Source organism: Argiope bruennichi, chromosome 8 (assembly GCF_947563725.1).
Source record: "Argiope bruennichi chromosome 8, qqArgBrue1.1, whole genome shotgun sequence".
NCBI lineage: Eukaryota > Metazoa > Arthropoda > Arachnida > Araneae > Araneidae > Argiope > Argiope bruennichi.
The window spans coordinates 9,313,554-9,320,137 of record NC_079158.1 but is presented as its reverse complement, the minus strand read 5'-3'; positions in this window follow the sequence as shown (position 1 = coordinate 9,320,137).

Below are 6,584 nucleotides of genomic sequence, written 5' to 3'. Positions count from 1 at the left end.
AAAATTAATTTTAATTATTTGATATTGTCATTTCCTCCTAATTTAAATTTAATAGATAAAATAATTTAAAAAGTAAATCATTCTCGATTAATGTACATTTTAAATATTGCATATATAGGGTGTTGCCGAAATCTATCGACAAATTCAGAGGGGGGATAGTAGGCATCAAGAGGATAAAGAATCATAATACAACATGGGGTACCAAATGACATTTAGTAGGTGAAAATCACAAAAATATAGAATCGGACAACTGTTGGGAACTGTAAAAAATTAATTAAAAAAAATAACAAATGGTGTTTCAACTAGGAATTTTTTTTAAGTGAAAGTACATTCTTAAAAGTTTTTCCATGCTGGTAACATGTGGATTTGATGATCTAGGATGTCGTAAATCACTGAAAACGAAAAAGTAGTTTAGAAGCCATATTTGCAAAAATATAAAAACTTGAAGAAAAATAAACGATTGAAAATGTCAGGAATTTTATTTAATATAATTTGATATAATCGTGCAGTTTGAGTACTGTGGAGTTTTAAAGATATTCAAGAAAAACTAAAATGGGAACCAGAAAACATCGCCGCAACATCAGTGCCGATGTTCGCAGAGAGCGTTGTCAAATTCGAAAGATAAATTCAGCGCGGAGATAGTAGGCATTAAAATGAAAACTTACCAAAAAATATAGGGTCTCAGGTAACGTTTATTCAGTGAAAATCGCAAAAACAGACGTCGAAAAAGAATGAGTCGTGCGAAGAGAATGGCCCTATGAATGAGAGGATTAGTAGCAAGGTAATCGAGGAGAAGAAGACTCCTCGTATGTAAATTTTTCATGCGTTCGAAAAAAATAAAAGTAGAGAACAAGTATTTTCATTCATGAGCATTGCAGAATTGATGGTCGTTAAACTTGTGCAAGTTTAAGATTCGAACTCGCAACGTTAGGGTTCATAGCCGAGTAACAAAGCCACTAGACAAAAGTGTACACTCTTCTCCGGAAGTTGTTATCTGACTTATGATGTTACCACCACAATAGTCCCCCACCAGTGAGTCGGTAGAGTTTATCGCGCCAGTTATGGCGAGCGACGAACGTGATTATCGCGCCAAGCGTTATGGCGAGCGACGAACGTGATTATCGCGCCAAGCGTTATGGCGAGCGACGAACGTTGTTATCGCGCCAAGTGTTATGGCGGGCGGCGACGAGCGTGTGTGAGTGGTTGCTGCCGGTAGATGGAGCCACCACTAAAGTGTACACTCTTCTCCGGTAGTTGTTATCTGGCTTATGATGTTACCACCACAAACTGCATTCGCAAACACCAGGTCAGATTTCACGAATATAACTAAAATGTGCTGGTGCACCATCATGCATTAACCAAATGTTCTGGCTTACAATTGTCGGTGTTCTCTGCAGTAAATCTGGAGGAGCGTGCTGGAAGAAAACAAGATACTTTGTGCCGCTGAAGCTTTCGGGCAGAAGATCCAGTCCCCATAGATAACTCTGCCCAGATATTAATATCAAACTTGTGTTGTACGTTCTACGAGATAGTGATGTGGGGATTTTCGAATGACCAAATATTCGTATTGTGCGTGTTGAAGGCGCCTTCTCCCGTAAAGCAGGCTTCATCTGAGAATAAAACTAGCAGAAAAATGTGCATCTTTCTATGTGGCATCAAGAATCCAGAGTGCGTACTCCACCTGATTTGCGATTTTCATTGAAAAACGTTACCTGCGACCCTATATAAAAACTTGCAAAAATATTTTCTGGAAATTTTTCTTCTACTTAATGCCTATTATCCTTGCTCAGAATTGATCTTTCGAATTTGACAAGCTCTCTGCGAACATCGGCGCTGATGTTGCAGCGATGCCACATTGAAAGATGCACATATTTCTGCTAGTTTTATTCTCAGATGAAGCCTGCTTTACGGGAGCACGTAAACAACACGTTCTCTCATAAAGAACAATAGAACGAGATAGATAGTTTCGTAAATAATAGACAAATTCCAGAATGGTCGCTTCTACAAATTCAATATAAATATTTCAATAGAATAAAGGCGCAAGCTAGATTAGATAAACAAGAGAATAAAACAGTTACAAAAGCACAATTCAATAACGAGACCATAATTCAATAATAAAAAGAGTTTTTCACAAGTATAGAGAAATACAATTCACATTCCCTTTGTTATTAGTTGCTAAACCTTTATCATCGCTGATTTACTCAGTTATCAGCCGATCAATAACTTTCTAAATTTCCCTTTGAATATGACGTCAAGAAGATTTACGCATATTCTTTGTTAATTTTTGAGCGAATTTCTATCAAATTTTGAACGAAATCCATAGTTTGCCCGTCGATCTCTCTAAGTGTAAGGAAGCATGGTATTTACAAAACGTAAAAGGCTAAACGGATAAAATTTAAAGCACAGTTTTAAATACTTAATTTCACCTTTACTTTTCATCACTTTAATACTGATCTAAAGTATAGATCAGTATTAAAGTTTGAATGTTATCTGTTTCATATGTCAATCTATACAGTTGTATGGAAATAAACATGATAATTAAAACAGCTAACATTTAATTAAATGAAATTTGGTAAGTGATGTCACTGCTAAAATTGTATTTCGATGCAAGACCCATTTCCAAGCTTTGTTCCAATAGATCTAAAAAATATCGCCCGAAATTCTAACTTTGGTATCTTTATTACACAACGAAGCGCAAAATTCTCATTTGCCAGACTCTGAAAATAAAAATCTCGTTCACAAAGCCCAAAGTTTTTCCGAGCAGAAGGGGATAATATCTTTATTTAAAAATATGCGAGACAGTTTTGTCGAAACTACTCTTGTTAGAAGTAAATAATCGGCAGTACACAAATACTTCAATATTGGAAGTTTAAAATATTCCAGCATTTTTTACCCCCATTCTCAGAGATTCCAAATACCATGGATCTGATCTATGTTCGCAAATTACTTTTAACTATTTTTCGATTGCTTTTTGGCGGCAAAAAATATTTACTTGTTACTTTGCTTAAACTCATAAGCAATAATGTGTATTTCATCTACATATATGAAAAATATGCAACTATGAAGGAAAGATATTTAAATTAGAAATAAACTGAATAATTATGTTACATTTTATAATCAACAATTTAGAATAAAAATTGGAGTTATGAAAGATTATTAAAATAAAAAAAACACATGGCTTAAAGTTAAAACATTATAATAATTTGGTACAATTCTATCAAGTATATGCTAAATTTCGTTATGAAAATTTATTTCATTTCCCGGTTAGAATATTATTATTATTTTCTCATAGACTAAGTATATGTATTCAAGAGAAAGTATCGTAATCGTTAAAAAAATTCGAACTCGAGATTTTAACGATCTATCTCCACGTTTGAGAAAAATCCGAAATATACAAATAGGAAATTCGAAATACACAATTTTAGAATTTTGTCTGTCTGTGATCATAATACCTCAAAGATGCTTTGAACTAGACGGATGACTTTTAGTATGAGAGCTTTATAATGCAAATTTTGAAAGATTTCGGTCGAATTTAAATGAGATTCATTTAGGGGGTTTGCCTGTAAACATATATATATAATGTTGAATTAAAAGTGGAATGTGATCAGGAGACAAGGCACGTCTGCCACAGTGCAGCACAAAAGCAGAAGTAAGGAAGGGAGGGTACGAAACAAATGATCACTAGTCTTATATAACATGGGATTTCCGGTCACGTGTCAATTGAATACACGTGTTGACCTTTGACAAGGGCAATGGAGGGATCATTTTCACTTGTTACGTAGAACTGATTGTGGAGTAATTTTTCACAACTTCAGTTGCATTAAAAGTGGAATGAGATCAGGAAATAAGAGAATAAAATTACTATGGGCTATATTAAGATAAAGCTTTGGAAATTAATTTGATTTAAATTAAGAGTTTAAAATATCATTATATATATATGTATCAGTTAACTTAAATATAAAATAAACCTATCTCAGTTACTAGACGCTGAAACAATAGTTCTGATTTTTCATACTGTAATAATGCGGGACAAGAGGATAGGAGTATATTTGACCACTCCTAGCATTACAGACGATGGTGGATTATTATATTATAGATACCTGTGTATGAATATCTGTAATTATTTGAAGTGAATTCTTTCAAACTATATGCATTAATTTTTTTGTATATTAAGTAATTAAATTTCTTTATTTTTTGTACCTGAGATCTATCTTATCCGATGTTTTTTAGGCTGAAAATGCTTGTTGATAAGAATTCGCTTCATGAATCGAGGAGTGTAGGTTCAAAACACAAATCTACCATACTGCTCGTTTTGTTGTTTTAATCTAATGTCAATGATTAAATATCCTTTTACTAAAGTAGTTAGGAGAATGGACTGCATTGTAAACTGATCTTCATAAATTCCTCTCATTCTTTAGAGCAAAGGTAACAAACTCATATTAAACATGGTTTATATAGAAGACAAAAAAAAAAGTTTTTATTTCTGGAAATGTTGGCCTATTTCAAAAATTTCATATAAAAGAAGAAAGACAAACTGATATCAATGCTTCCTTCTTTGCACGAGACATCTTCAATTACCCTCATTCCTATTTTAGGAATAGTATTAATTTCAAAATGATACAAGGTGAATATGAGTAATTCCGTGTCTGACAGTGAACTTATTTCATGTCAAGTGAAAATAATTGCTCATATCTATAATTACTTCAAAAGAGGGAAATAATTTTATATTTCACTTTTCAAATCTGTCTGGGAAATATACATTCTATATCCATGGAAAAAATTTCAAGAAATGAATAAAACAATAATTCCAAGGATTTTAAACCCTGAAACTTGTTCCATATACAACTCTCAGCCTTAAAACGTTTTCCCCTCCTGTATATTTTTTATACCATTAAGATTATTGATCTATTAAATAATTTAATAATGAATTTTAAAAATTACAGTAAAAATGTATTACTTACAATTTTATTATATACGGTTACGGCTACTTGACAATTAACATATTTACTGTGGCTCAGACTGTTGTTTTGAGGAATAATATATGTGATAGCTTAAAAATGAATAATTTGTTCACATTTTTTTCCTCAAATTTCTAAAAGCATTCAATAGCAGAATTCACAAACTTGTATGATCAATGTATACTTGCATACTTCTAAAAATTCTCATCAAAAATGATATACAATGCAAATAAGATTATTCTAATCATTACCACTACAACTGCTTTTGCCATACATAAAAATTGTTATGTTATATTATTTAATGAGGTTAATTGTTATTCTATATTATTTAATGAGTTTTCTCATCCTGAGTGTTGAAAGAAATTATAAAGTAATGAGCATATATATATCTAATCTCTTTCTTTGTGATTTTATTAAAATTTTATGTTATTAATATAAACATTTTTACAAGACAATTATTGATAGATGTGTTTATGAGAATATATTTTCTAAAATTAAGTCACTTTTCTGTTATTTGTTAGCATGCATGCAGATGTTTTCTCTTAATATTTCACCTTTCTTATTTCATGACATACCATTTAGATTAGTACAGCACATATAAATTTAATTACATTATACAGAAATAAACAAATATTAAAAGTAAAGAATCTTTTTAATAAAGCAATATAATTAATCACTAAGCAATATCATTATTTATATTTTGAAATAGTTACTATAATTTGAAGAGAAGTAATGATTTTTTGTCAATCTTCCTTGTATACTTCAGATACCAAAATATATACTGATATAAATCTTTAAATAAAGTATTTTTTAGATTTTAAATTTGAAAAAAAAAAACTCAAATAATCATAAAAATACATTTTTTTTAATTGGTTCTTTTATAATATATAACTAAGTATCGTTTGATGTAAAGCAAAACTTTATTTTTCATTTAATATACTATATAATTGATGTTATTAAAATTATTTTACTATCAGAAAAGGAGAAAGCACAAGATTTATCACTTTTGATCCGTTAAAAAATAATTTCTATTATAATAATATTAAAGAATGCATGTGTGTTGACTCAACAGGCCACATTATTTGAACTACAATATCAAATTTGGAACATAATTGAAATTAAGTACAACCAATATCCTGACAAACCAGCCATGTCGGCAAAGACATCTACTAAATTTGATAATTTTAAATTCTAACATGATTTTTTTTTATTGGCTATATTTCTATACTAAACTTAGATGAATAAAATCACAGTTTTTGGTATTTATACTTTATTTAGATGTGCTTGATTTGACAGTGATATAGAGTTCTAAATCATCATCATAAGATCCTATGATTTACTAATTTTATCAGCAAATAAAAATATTTAAAAGTATTTTTATTAATAAAAACTAACATTTTCATTTCAAATCATAAAATCTCAGTTTATATTATATATCAGTAAATATTTATATTGCAATCATAAACATTAATAGGTCAAACAAAACTCCAAAGGCATTGAGCTGACTATAACTATTGAATAAATAAAAGGTATTTTAAGTTACAGAAACTCTTTTCTTGCATTTGTTCTACTAAAAAATATCATGTTTCATATTTTATTTCATAGATAAGTGTAAAGAATTACATT